This window comes from Haliotis asinina, chromosome 8, assembly GCF_037392515.1.
Source record: "Haliotis asinina isolate JCU_RB_2024 chromosome 8, JCU_Hal_asi_v2, whole genome shotgun sequence".
NCBI classification, from domain to species: Eukaryota; Metazoa; Mollusca; class Gastropoda; order Lepetellida; family Haliotidae; genus Haliotis; species Haliotis asinina.
This window is the reverse complement of record NC_090287.1, coordinates 44,117,885-44,132,387: the sequence shown is the minus strand read 5'-3', so window position 1 is coordinate 44,132,387 and position 14,503 is coordinate 44,117,885. Positions and strand designations below refer to the sequence as shown.

Sequence of the window (14,503 nt, the reverse complement as noted above, 5' to 3'; positions counted from 1 at the left end):
GCATTTGTTTAATATTTGGTTGCAACAATGCAAGTATCAAATCACTAAATCAAACCCTGTTACTGCAATGAATAATGATTTCAGACATAAAACTGTTCTACGTTCTAAGTGCACTGAAGAAACTTCAAGAATGCTTACAAGATTCCCTTGACATTTTAATTGAACACACAGTAGTCTGAAGCTCATGAATCTGTGCTACTAGTTTCTGTTGCTATGATCACTACGTCACTCATCATCAACAGTGATGTGTACTCCTCTTCCAGGAACGTGGCTGGCATCAAATTCCGTTGACATACATTGTGTATTAATTTCTTCATAAGACTTCTTCATTGTGTCCATTAGAATAAAAATGATGGCTTCCTTCACACCAACTGTCAGTAAGTATTCTGTGGCAGCCCTGAAGTAAAGCAGTATAAGTGTTATGTTTTGTTTTCATGAAACCACTCCCACAGCATAATGAGTCACATATGTATGTAACAAATGTAAACATGACCAGTTGCTTATCAGAACTTGTTATTCCACTTGTACAAAATGTAATCATTGTCACTATTTCCTCTAAGTACATGCACTCTTAACACAGAATTTTCTGAACTAATTAAGAAGATCTCAGCTCTCAAAAAGGAATTTCTCTGCCTAGGAAAAATTCCTCATATTTTCACAAAATACACAGTAGCCAGGGTGCATAATTTTTTTTTTTACAAAAAAACATGTCCTGTCCAAGCATCTGTTCTACCTTCTTAATTCGAACCACACAATCAAAATGTGTGTCATTGTTTTCATGCGAGTGTGGGGGAGACCACTGGCACATCATGCTACATCAGTTTCTGTTGATGTAGGAAGGTCTTGGTTCAACAAATGTTGATAAAATTTATATCAGTAGACTCGCTGGAGACATTTTAATTATAATAATAAATTCTTCTTCGTTAGTTTTCAATGAAAAGTTTCTTTCAACACTGTACTGCCATAATAGAACCTATCGCTTGATCTCACACAGGTGATATCTCCTGTGGGAGACACTTTTGGATTATAAAAATCATTACTTGATGCCTGTGTCACTATCACATTGGTGGCACAAATTTCTGTATTCCTTGTAGACTAACAGAAAACAAAATATCTACAAATATCAACATCCTTTTTTGTTGATATCAGGTAAATGCTAATGGTACTATCCTAGAACAAGGGATTTAGTGCAGTGTTTTCATGTTAGGTGGCCAGTGCTTGATTACTGTTCCTTTGGATGTATGCTAAAAATAATATGAGTGTGTGTACATTGACAACATTTCATATTTGGCAACATTTCACTGTCTTACACCTGGTCATAGTATTTAATCACCAAAGTATAAATTAATAAAAAACATTTCCAAATCATCCATATTCGTAAATCAGTATGGTTGTTCACGAGCAAAAGAACGATGCCATCTCTGTAAATAGCAATTACTTGTTTCATGCATAGCCTGCATAAGATATGTATCTCCTGCCTTCATGTTATATGTTGTGAAGAAGAACTTGAACCAACTTCTGTTTACATGTGTAGTCAAACATAGTGCTTTTATTTCTTCTTGAGTATGGGTCTCTTGCTTGGTAGCAGCTACATGAAATTGTTGCATTCATTGCAAGAAGCAATTTATGTACTAAACTTGGTTTACATCATGTAACACATGTTGCAGCAGTACCACATCATTCTTGAAAAAAGTGTCAAAACCCTCAAACCATCAATCAGATGCTTCCCACCTGAGCACTGGTGGTTTGAGTGGTTTTCATTTATACATAACTTCCTCTGAATCATAACTTAAAAATGTTAGTTGTTTTTTTGTGTGAAAAAACTAGCTCATTAAACTTTTGAAATGATCAGTTTCACATGAACATAGACTGATGTTGATGCATGCCAAAATGAATAAAATACAACAAAAGGCACTCCCTAAGCATCCATGTGTGTCAAAATCCTTAGATGTTGTTAGTTACTACTTGAAACATGTCATCATAACCACCGACATAAACTTAGATCAGCACCTATGGATGAAAGTCAAGGCATTCCACAGTTACACTGTGGGAATGTGTAAACATTGCGAACGTTACCATATCGATGTAAAATTCAGAGTCAAAATAAGACATTTCCAAAAAACATAACATTTCCACCAGTGATGTTAGCTGAGAAACTGCAAACCCAAAACAGAATGCAGCAAAGTGGTCTATTGTGGGAGGCTGCACGAGGCAATCACAAACTGACATGCATGGTGACGTCTGTTACATTGTGACGTAATGCAAGAAAGTGTTCGATTACAAGGGGGCAAACTACAATGGCTCAGTGATGCCATCAGATTGCGACATACTGCAAAAAAGTGCACATCATCAGCATAAAGTAATGCCGGTGCCTTAGATGTTTCACTTTTAGAATCTTAGAATTCAAAAGATAAGTTATGTATACATCAATATCAATGGTTAAGTTAGAAAGGCAAATGTCTTATGGAATAGAAAAGAAAGCAGTTCACAATTTGGTTTTTCAGAACACACAACTGTATTAAGGATATCCTAATAATGTTAATGAAATGGTCTGTACATAAATTGTTGATACGGAAACAGTAACTTCTTAAAATTTCAATAAATAATAAATACATAAAAACATAATACATTACACTTCAGTCTTCGGTAAAAACAGCAGAAGGTGTCCTATTTTTTGCCAGAAATTGCACATATATGTGTACATTCATTCTGAAATATTGCAATGTTCTTTGTTTTTGTTTTTTTCTGTTAACACATGGAAACAAGAACATATCAGAGTTAACACTTGAGCCTCACCTTTTCTGCTCAGTTCAACCTGAGGATTGGGCTACAACAAAGCCCAAAACATAGTGAGATATATATCAAGAAATTGTTATACATATGATTGGTCCCATTTAAAATAATGCATAGACATACAGCCAGCCTGTCTCAGGTTGTCATACCATTTTTGTCATGTGAATTCCCTCTTGTGGCTGGTCTCCTCTTTTTCTTTGCATCAGGCCTCGAGTCTGGTAGAAAGAAAGTATGCTAATTATTTTTATATTTTGCCTACTTGGATACCAAACTAGGTACCTGCATGCTTAAAACCTCTTGTATAGATTCTGGCCATCACTGTCCAAAAAGTAAATATTCCAGCTACCATCGACAAATTAATCTACTGAATAAATTCAATGGTCTACAACGCTATGCATGGAATGATTTGGTACCACTCTCACTTTCAGTCTTCTGATAGTATACCTTTCATGAGATTCAAGACAATATTTCATGGAAGCCAGCTTAATAATGGAATACTAATGCCGCACAATAAACATGGTCAGCACAATTATTGAGACAGTCACCATTGAGCATAACAATTTAATCCTTCCTATCTATGTTCACAATGAAATGCAGGTTAATTGTAGGAAAGGATAATTGCTGTGCCTATTTGCACAACATGCTAAATATAGCAAAAATTAGGTTGCATAATCGTTGCATGTACCTTGAAATGTTTTTTTTCTCTTCTTTTCTTCATGCCGAGTTAATGAGGTTATGTCTGACACTTGAACCCATTTTGTCTTGTTATCTGGGAACTTAACCTTGTACTTGGACGTTTCAGAGTGAATGTCAACAATGGTTCCCTCAGAACACAGTTTTCATCTTTTTTGGGACCTCCTCTTCTCAGTCGGCTGTCCTTTGCCTGGATCCTCACTAACACTTTCTCACCTATTTCATACAATGCAACTGGCGCACTTTTTTGGTGTTTATCCACCATTTGTGATGATTTGATATGTGACAAGTTCAATACGTTCCTTCTCATGTCTGTAAGGGCCTCTATTCTCTTCCTGGTTGTCTCTTCCTGGTTGTCAGTGTTCTGAAGTGTGTTAAGAATGTATTATGTACATTACCTGCCAATGGCAAGACATAAAATATGATCATGAAATTACTTACACTAGTAATGTACTGATATTTGATTAACAGAAATTTCACTGTTACTACCAACTGTTAACTGGGACTATTTAAATCGCACTATTGACTTCTACACACTTGTCATATATAGTGCACAATGTCAAAAATATTATGGGGGTTATTATTTGATGTGATCTCTACCCCATTACTATCTGTAGATTGTTCTGAATGTTCCTCTTCAGAACAAGAGTATGCGTCCACTGCATTTCCTGCTTTCAACAAATTTCTGAAGTGCACTGGGGGGCAACCAATCATGGCATGGTACGGCGAACAACCTGTAAACATACAAAGTTATTATACATAGGTGTGTTCTCATGTCATGTTCAGAGTAACTTGTGAACATTAGCATCATTGGGATAGCTATGCATCTGAAAGAAGTCATAAATCATTGCTATTTTGGGGTGGTTTCCCAATGGTACCTTTTCTCCATGTTGCAATTGCATCATTACTATATGAACCAGACTCAGGGAGAATCTGTTCTTCACAATATATGACATGGTCATATGAAAGATCTCACTGATACAAGTTAATGTCAAACTTTACCCTGAGCTGAATGGCGGTTTTCGTTGTGAATTCTTGCGTACGCCGGTAGCTTTTCAACCCAGTTGAAAGTCTCCCCTTCAGAAATGTTCCTGTGGTCAAATTCTAAATGTGTCTTCCAATCTCGGTGTGATCGCTCACTCTGAAGAGAACATAAGAAATACAGAAAACACTTCAATCAGCAAACACAACAAGAGTCAATAAACGGTAAACTGCACATAAGATAAAACAAAAAGGCAGAATGAGAGAACATTCTCAAAAAGAAGCTGCTGACAAGGTGTCATGGAATGAATATGTGAACTGACCAACACATTGATTCATTTAACGTGAAGTGACAGACATATTCTCAACACTACAAATGGCAATGATGACAAACTTCCACTGAAACCTGTGTGACTGTAACTGTAACACATAGTGTGCATCACTTCATGTGATTGATAAGAATGAGTGGTGGTACCATGGGTTACAGATTACGTCCTTCATATCAAGCACTTCTGTGCCTCTGCAACTGTAACATTAACTATTAACTTCATATATCACATATGAAATTTTATTGATATTTGCCACCTACCTTTCCTTGCGACTGGGGATGGTGAGCTCGACTACGGACAATTTTAGTTCCCATGTCTATACATAACTGGTTCACAGCACCCTTAAATTCTGATCCTTGATCGCACTGCAGAATTCATGGGCTTCCCCATCCATATTCAAAATATATCCGATGCAGTTCCAACGCTACTGAGGAGGCACTTTTGCTTGTTAGTGGCCGAAGCCAGAGAAATCGGGTAAAGACATCTAATACTGAGAGCATGTACAAGAATGTTTCACCGTCAACTTCAACCTGCATTCCACTCAGGTCAACAAGGTCGACCTGATGTCGTTCCATAGGTTTTTGGGAAATCACCGGTTTCAGGGTGGGCACATTGGTGAATCTGGGACGCAGTTGCTGTTTGTCTGCCTGCCTGTCAATAAAGTCCTGTATGGCTCCTTGTGTCATCCCAGCATAATATTCATCTATCATGGTCTTTATTTTTTTGGCACCCGAACCTCGCAACTCTTTGTAAAACTTTGAAATGATGTTGTCCACATCAGAACTCCGAATCACAATCTTTCCATCATTGTCAACTATTTCCTGCCTGTACTCACCATAGACAGGGTTGTGAACTTGCTCCAAATGTAATCGGAACTTTTGTATTCTTTTGCAGGCATTGTAGAACCTATACGTCCTGGTTTCCTGTGGAATGTCAGTACCTTTCAGCCTGCACTCAATCCATTCATAGTGCTCATCAGAAAGCACCCCAACAGATCTGTGTCTTGATGTCTGAAATGCATTAAAATCAATGAGGTTTCAACATACTTAGAAATAGCGACATGTTTAGAAATTCTTTAACCTTAACGATGTATACAATTTAATGAAAATGAACATTGGCCATCTTTACAAAAGTTGTCACAAAAAATCGCAGTAGAAAACGTGAGATGCTCATTTGGTTTCAGAGTTATGCCAAGGTTGGTAAGTACTACAGATCTGACTCCAATAATTGTGAAGAATGACCTGCTTATTGCAGTGTTTGATCCCAAGTGACTACATGTTTAAGCATTTCTTAATAAATCATCACAACTAAGGAATAATGGCTACAATTTCATAACATAAAAAATATAGCTTACAAAGTAAACATGCTGCTACATTATCAGTGCTTATCTCCGGTCTTACGGAAAAGCAACAGTCATAAATCGGAAATCCATACAATTGCCTCTTGCACAACTTAGTAAGGTACATATGGCTATACATGTATGAGATCATAATGGCCTGTTAATATGACCTTTGACAGCCATGCATCCTACTATATCAGGAGTGGCAACAGACAACTGGAATGTGGGTTAAGACGATTCTTTATGAAATAAAATCATCAGAAATCAGATCCACAGAGAGTTGCTACCCCTGGTTGTATGTATACTTTAATATTCTATGTACATATTGCATAACTTTTGGGGTTTCAGTCCCATGAAGTATTTGAACTCACACTCTTCATCAAATGTCCTACATACAAAGTATTCAATGTAACTGACTTTAACTGGAAGAACATTTCATACAAATGGTAGCCCAGACCAAATACTTTGTATACCCATTTGCAGGAGCTAAACGAAAATGTGCAACATGTACACATTACCATGGTAGAATATTTTACAGTCTGTACTAACACTTTTCACAGAGGTTGTACTGCTGTGTGTGGTCTTCCTTAAATGATCCTCCATCCTGACAATTTTTTCAGGAAACTGACCTACAAATAACAGTACTCTAAATGAACAGGTTTCATCGTCATAAATGAAAGTATGCTAATACATAGAATATACTTGCCTTGAACATATGTTTCGCATAAACATCACAGTATTGTGGAAGTATGAACTAAAGACAGAAATAATCTCCAGGCATACCATCCCCTATGATCATGCTTGGTATAATACACAGGATACAGGGTTGCTACAGTATTTTTACCTGATAAGTATAGATTTTCCCCTGGCATTTAAGAGTAAAAGTGATCTCCTTCTTAACCTGCAGACAGCCTTAACCACTCTGCACACGCACAGACACACGTTTGTTAAACTACAGTATCATTAGGAAAGAATATGTGTGTAACAGAAAGGTTTTTCCATGGCTTTCCAGCTACCCAGACACACACTTACACTGCATGCCAGGTTTGCAAAGATGTATCCTTCCAACAATGACAGAAAATACTTTAGAATAATCGATAATAAAACATTGAAAGCATCCTGGCTTATCCCCACTATGAAGAAACACATCATTACACATGTACTGGAATAATAATAACATTATTGAATCAGACCTCCACCTAAATTTTCCACTGTCATCCATAAAGTTCAGTAATCTATCCCAATAATTTCTTTTCTATTCAACTTAATCCTGTGTGTATAAACATGCAACTGTGTAGCGGTGAAACTTTTATACTGCCAAACTAAGCCCCAAGTTGCTTCATTATCTAACATTTTGTCATCATTACACACAAGGTTGGAAAAATTTGTGAAATTTTTCAATCAAATGGTTATATGTTCGCATTAAATAGCGAAAATTGAGGCATTTTCCATGAAATATTATTAGTATTTGTGACAAAATTTTTAAAATGTCGGTTTGCTTTAATGAAAAGATTACAACTTATACAAGTAGAATTATCGCTTCCTAAAGCTAAAAAATGGCATACCATATCGAAGATCTCTCACCACCACAGATGACACAGGACTGAGTCAAAAACCTGCTTTATCCGAGGTGCCATTATCAGTACGGAAAGGGCGATAGAGACATGAAGTAATGTTCAAGCACTTTAACCCCCTGGATGCCGAGGTTTTTTTCAGGCGCACATTTTCATAAGGTTTGAAAAGTGTACGTTGTGCGAGATTTACGCTCGCATGGTCCTGGATCTGCATACGGCTATGAAATTGCACAGACATGTAGAATATTTAATTTCCTATCCGTTGGTATAAATATAAATGCGGCTACCTCAGGGGTTTGAGAAATAGACACTGCTAAAACTTGTCCAAAACTTTTGTGTGTGTTCAAAAACAGTAAATTTCTCAGTTTTTTATCGTGCACCAATAAAAGCACTTTGCTACGATTTTTTTAATTTCGCATCTTTACGGAAAGTGTGAGCGAAGAAAATACAGTTTGATGTCTGAACGACATAAGTGTAAATGAAATGGATGTATGTGCTAATGCATAACGTCATACTCACAAAATAAAAAATGACCGGCAATAAATGTCAAAAATCGATTTTCTACTATGACGTCAAACGTCGATAGAGAGGTCATGCACGTATAAAGATAAGGGGGCATAACTCAGCTATGGTTTACATTAAGTCAATGTAACTCCGATCACATGAAGAGAATTTGCTGTGGATATGGACAGGATATTTTCGTGATGTTTTGTTCACAGTGAACCAAACTATTCCAATACAAATTTCCCCAATGCGAGAGAATACCTTTTGGTAGTTTCACAATTTGTAAGAAAAGATGCAAATGTACGAGGGGAAGTCAATAAGTTCACAGAAGTGGGTGCTGATATATCCTTGGTGATGTTGTCATTGGTGTCATTATTGAGTTGATTCATCTGTGACTCTGTATACTGATACCCAACCTTCCTCGAGCATTTACTTGAGAGTTAGAGCCTTTAAAAGACGATTACCCGGCACAAATCATGGAAACCTCCAAAACTGAGTTTCGTGCAGTTATCAAGTTTCTCACTAAAGAAGGTGTGAATGCAACCGAAATCCACAAACGCATGATCAATGTGTATGGCGAGGAAGCCCCTCAATATTCCACTGTGGCAAAATGGTCAGCTGAGTTTAAGCGAGGTCGCAGCTCCTTGGAAGATGACCCACGGTCAGGAAGACCTTCTGAAGCCATTACAGAAGATACAATTGCCCGGATCCAATGCTTAATTATGTTCGATCGGAGAATAAAGGTGGACGAGATAGCTTCAGAGTGTGGCATTTCACATGGAAGTGTTTGCACAGTGATCCATGAACACCTGCACATGTCCAAGGTATCCGCAAGATGGGTCCCTCGTAACCTAAATGCACATGATCGTCACCAGAGAGTTGAATCCAGTCGTGAGCTGTTGGACATCTACAACGCTGATCCTGATAACTTTCATGCTCGTCTGGTTACTGGGGATGAAACCTGGATTCATCACTGGGATCCCGAAACCAAACAAGAATCCATGCAGTGGAAGCACAAGCATTCTCCTGCACCCAAGAAGTTCAAAACACAACCTTCTGCTGGCAAGATCATGGCAACCGTTTTCTGGGATTCAAAGGGTGTGATTCTCATAGACTATAAACCACCTAAAACTACGATCACAGGGGCTTACTATGCTGACTTGTTGAAAAGATTGAGAGCGGCCATCAAAGAGAAGAGGCGTGGGAAGTTGACAGCTGGAGTCATGCTTCTCCACGACAATGCACCAGTCCACAAGAGCCGTGTTGCACAAGCTTCTCTTCAACAATGTGGCTTCGAACAACTAAACCATCCCCCATACAGTCCAGATCTGGCCCCCAGCGACTACTATCTGTTTCGCAATTTGAAATCTCACTTGCGTGGAACAAGATTTGCCAATGATGATGACCTCAAGGCAACAACAGAGGCGTGGCTGAGGGACCAATCTGAAGACTTCTATTTCAAGGGCATAGACAGTCTCAAAGACAAATGGGCAAAATGCATCGAGGTTCAGGGAGACTATATTGAAAAATAAAACCAATATCACAACCATTGTGTTCTGTTTTATATCGAGTTCTATGAACATATTGACTTCCCCTCGTACTACATCAAAAAGCAGGCAATAGCGATTTAGATGTCCCTATCCGATACATATTTTAGTTCTTAGATTCCCATATTCTCCTGTTTGTGTATATGTATTTTTATTAATTTTCCATCATTATTAACGGAGTAACAGCCACATTTTCAAACGTAATGAAATAACTGAAAATAATGCGACATTTTAGTTGACGTCACGGCATGTTTTGTGCATTTTGTGACGTCGGAAAAAGACTACTCTGGTTGCTGATTAGTATATATCTAACCTAATTTCTACTCAATGTGTAAAAGATCTTGGCTTCTGTGTCAGAATTCAACACTTTTTAGCCAAAATATAAAATGAATGGTTTTATCACTGAAATAGTGTCCTGAATATATCAACAATTACACTGTTTTACTACATATCTTATTGTGAGCAACACGCGCATCTGCCTAGCATCAGTTTAGCGTAAATGAACATTTCACAACACCTGAATATTCATTGAGTATTCATTTAGGAAAAAGACTTTTCTTCTCATGATTATGAAATCAGTTCCCTTCATAAGTATGCAATGAAAGGTACAAAGAGATCGCTTTTTCAGTGAAGAAGTATTAGAAAATGGACGTAAGGCTTGTCCTAATTAAGACTTGACCTGATTTATATATTTTTAACAATTTCCGTATAAATATTGTTTGAGTTAGACATTCTGCCAACAGATATAGTTTAATCGCATTTGAACTGACTTTATTATCGAAAAACAATGATAATGAATCATGAAACGTTTTGACAAACTCGCACCTGGTCAATTAATATTCATAATAGTTTTGTCTATAAAATCGACACAAACCAATACAATGAACAAGACAATTCCTTTAAATAGTAGTATGTGTGCCCCTACATTTGATAAAATGTACAAATCATTTTCATTAATATTATCCGTTTTACTTATAAGTTGGAAGTAAATCGCTGTTTATTAACCTGTTCATATGAAACTGCAATATTTGTCCGAACGTATTGAATATTGCACATCACGGGAACTAAAGCACATGTTGCAGTAATGGCTACGTGTGATCTTCCAACACTTGTGTAGAGGCTTATATAAAATGTGGTATAATACACTTACTGAGTCAATTTCCCATGTAAATATTATTCAAACAATCAAAAGCTTTCAAAGAATAAACACGGATACCTTATATCCACACATGATATGGTGTTGAACATGGATATATGTAGATACTGAAATCAATTTCATGAACAAATATATGAACGATGCGCAAAATATACATCACAATACTAAAAATGCAACCGGAATGGTATGGGCATTGTGTTTACTCTTGTTCAACCGACCTTCACCTCAAAGAAATTGCCTAATATGTGCAACAATGTTGCCGTGTGACATCACTACCAATGACCGATTTCTTTCAAAATGGCGGCTTCGCTGACAAGGGTACACAAGATTTTGCGAGGACGTTTTCCTCGTTTCAGGGATCTTTTGTACATAAATGTGAGATGTAAGGAATCAGAATTATTCTGACTATCTGTGTATGGTTATATGTTCTTATCGTTTACATTGTAAATGACGGAAGACGCCAGAAATGCCGATAAGTACCGTTGTCGTTCTGCGTGATTTTGCGTCAGTCATGGCGTCACGCTGCACTCAAAGTTTGACAGTTTCTTATGAATTACCATATTATTTCATTGTATCTATTTTCAATTTGCTATTTTTGCCACGATACTCTTCCCCTGAATATACTAAGCGTATTGAGCCACTGTAAGCAATGATTAGAGGGCTGGATGTTGGAAAATTTCTGAAAATGCTAGGCAGTGTAAAATAGGAATTTTTCTTTGTTTACATTTCAGTCAAGCGCTGTCTTTCGAGCACAGCGTTCGTTTTCATACAAAGTATATATTGTTTCGTTTTGGCTAGACAGTTGGTATTGGTGACAAAGACCATTTATAATTTGATTCTAAGATGCATGGGGAGTTCAATGATGCATTTGTCGTAGCTAACTATGAAGTATACATGATGTAATAGGCTTCTGAATAACGGCCTTCTCGAAACGTGATTTTGTAAACACTATCCAATATGGCGGAAAGCGCACTTCTGTGTTCGTGTAAGTGTATTTTCGAAAACATCCCAACCGATTCTGGGTTCATCGGCGACGTTTCAGAATTATCATTACTGATTACATGAAAACTTGATATCAGTGATCATTAATATGCTGTTTTTGGAATTCATTACTCCCAGTAATTATCCGATTTTCACATTTCAAAACATACTGCAAACAACACTGTGAATCTCAATTTTGTACAGTTTGAAAAGTGACGACATTTACGATGAGACCTATTTTGAAAGGCGATTTTAAGCACTTTAGCTTGGTCTGAGATGATAGTGGATGGTATCAAGAAACAGGGAATTTTCCGCAGAATTCAAAACTCTGAAGTACTTATATATGCGTGGTATATTTACAGTTTTATTGGCTAGATTACACTTTACCGGGCGCGCGCCGCTCGAGGCTCAGCACACGCTAATCAGCAGTCCTAGCGTATCGCGCTATAATGAATCTCATCGGTAGCGTTACTCCCGATTCTCATTATAACGCTCTCTTTCAGATCAAGCACGCACTCATGGGTCCTTAGGGTTAGGGACCCCCCCCCTGGGTCAAACACGCACTCATGGGTCCTTAGGGTTAGGGAACCCCCCCCCCCCTGGGTCAAACACCCCCTCCTGGGTCCTTAGGGTTAAGCCCCCCCCCCCCCCCCGGGTCAAACACGCACTCATGGGTCCTTAGGGTTAGCAAGCTTTAGGGGTAGGGTTGGCTTATGTCATCTGTGTGGCTTCTCAAGTTGATGAATGGGGAGGCGGGACCTAAGCTCTGCTACTGTGTTAATGACACGGTAAACAAGCACTAGGTAACTGTGATCGCACCGGTGGTCCCGAGGTACCGTGTCCGACTAATTAGACGACTAATTAGCAACCGTCTGGAATCCGCTGACTCCCGCAGAGCTCGTTCGAACCCCCGCAGCGCCAGGGGTTCTTTTCTGTAAAAAAACAGAAAAAGTGCGCCCGGTAAAGTGTAAGACTCCCGTTTTATTGGACTTCAAAGTGAGGGATGTAGAGGAAGGACATATATGTCCCTGTGACATCCAGGGGGTTAACACCACTAGAGGTGAAGCCATACACGAAACACGCGATGTTTACATTCATAAGTACACATACCTCAAACGTCAATCCGCACACCTTGCGTCAACCGGGGATGGCAGGATGCAACACTCGGGGCCCAGCACTCACTGATGATAAAGTCTTCAACCTGATACAAATGAATAGAAATTTTCATGTGAAGTACCAGACAAACAGGATCATTCTTATATACCAAACTCAACCATCTCCAGTCTTCTCCGATGATAAGCTTGATTTTCCCGGAAGTTATAGCGATTGGTTGTTGAAGTCCAAAAAGTGCTATCATTGGCTAGTTCTCCGTGAATGGCGGAGAACTGTTACCCTGGGTTTCATTCACTGAGCGAAAAAGTCTTGTCACAGGAAACAAATAATCCACTTATTTCCGAGGAATGTCCGCAAAGTATGATTTAACTCATTTGCATTGCATGATATCAGTACAGATGAAATCAAAAAGAAGCACAACGAAGCTGTGCACTATTTCCAATACGCGCAATGACCCATTGTTGACGTTAGTTGTACGGTTCGCCTGGCATTGATGCGTAAAGACGTTTCACGTGTTTATAAACATACGTACGCAATCGTAAAATCAGGAGGCACGGGTTTAATGGGAGCTGTTTGGTGCGATTTTTGTGATTCACATGGATAATGCACAGCCCCTGGGACTGGAGGCGCTCAGCTGTCATGATTCAGAAGTTAATACGGTCTTCTGTCATGAACATGTCATAACAAAAATGGTGAAAAGAGGTAGCAATAACATGCAAATATGGGATTTTGTTCTGTGTTAGTGATTTTGATGTGAGTTTGTACTATGTTGTTTTGTTTTTGTTTTTTTTGTCACAGTGGTATCTTGTGTGGTTGGGATATTATTGACCCAGTGCACTCCCCACATCCCTACATCCTGGTGCAATGATGAAGTTTAGATATGAAAGCATGCCACATGAAACCAGGGATACTCTACTCTATACAGGCTCCCTGATGAAACTAACAATAAGGATGCCTTCCAGATGTATCACTGTCAATGTGGAGGAAACATGGACAGTCACACATTTTACGTCAGTGAAATGTCTCTGGCCTGAAATATTTTATGACAATTTTTGCACAATGTGCATGTACATTTTTCTGATGTTATTTGCATGGTCATCTCTTCCCATTACAAGACTGTCATGACTGTACTTACCATTTAAAGGTTACATTCACTGTTGTATACACAGCCACGTTCTTCAGGCAACTGTTTTAAGTGAAGTTTGGGAAAATATTCCACACTGTTAAAATGTATTGTTAAAACCTGAATTGATGTATTATGAGACATAGTTGTAATGTTTCAAATTTTATTTTCCTGAGTTCACTGCAAGTATCATTGATATGTAGAGAATTACTAAAACACTCACTCACTCTAAATGCCCTTCAAAGATTTGCATCATATGTGCATGTTTTTCGTCAGTTTGATGCATGATCCTCGTACAATTCATCTGCAAAAAATATTGCGGTTGGTTCCCCCAAGTATGTGGCAAAGTCAGTATTCGAAGTAACCATGT

General features: G+C 38.3%; 1 pseudogene; it reads right to left on the bottom strand.

Annotated features, from left to right (window-relative positions):
* Positions 1-287: 287 nt before the first annotated feature.
* LOC137294603 (uncharacterized) lies at positions 288-13,206 on the bottom strand (annotated as a pseudogene).
* Between the last annotated feature and the right edge of the window lie 1,297 nt (positions 13,207-14,503).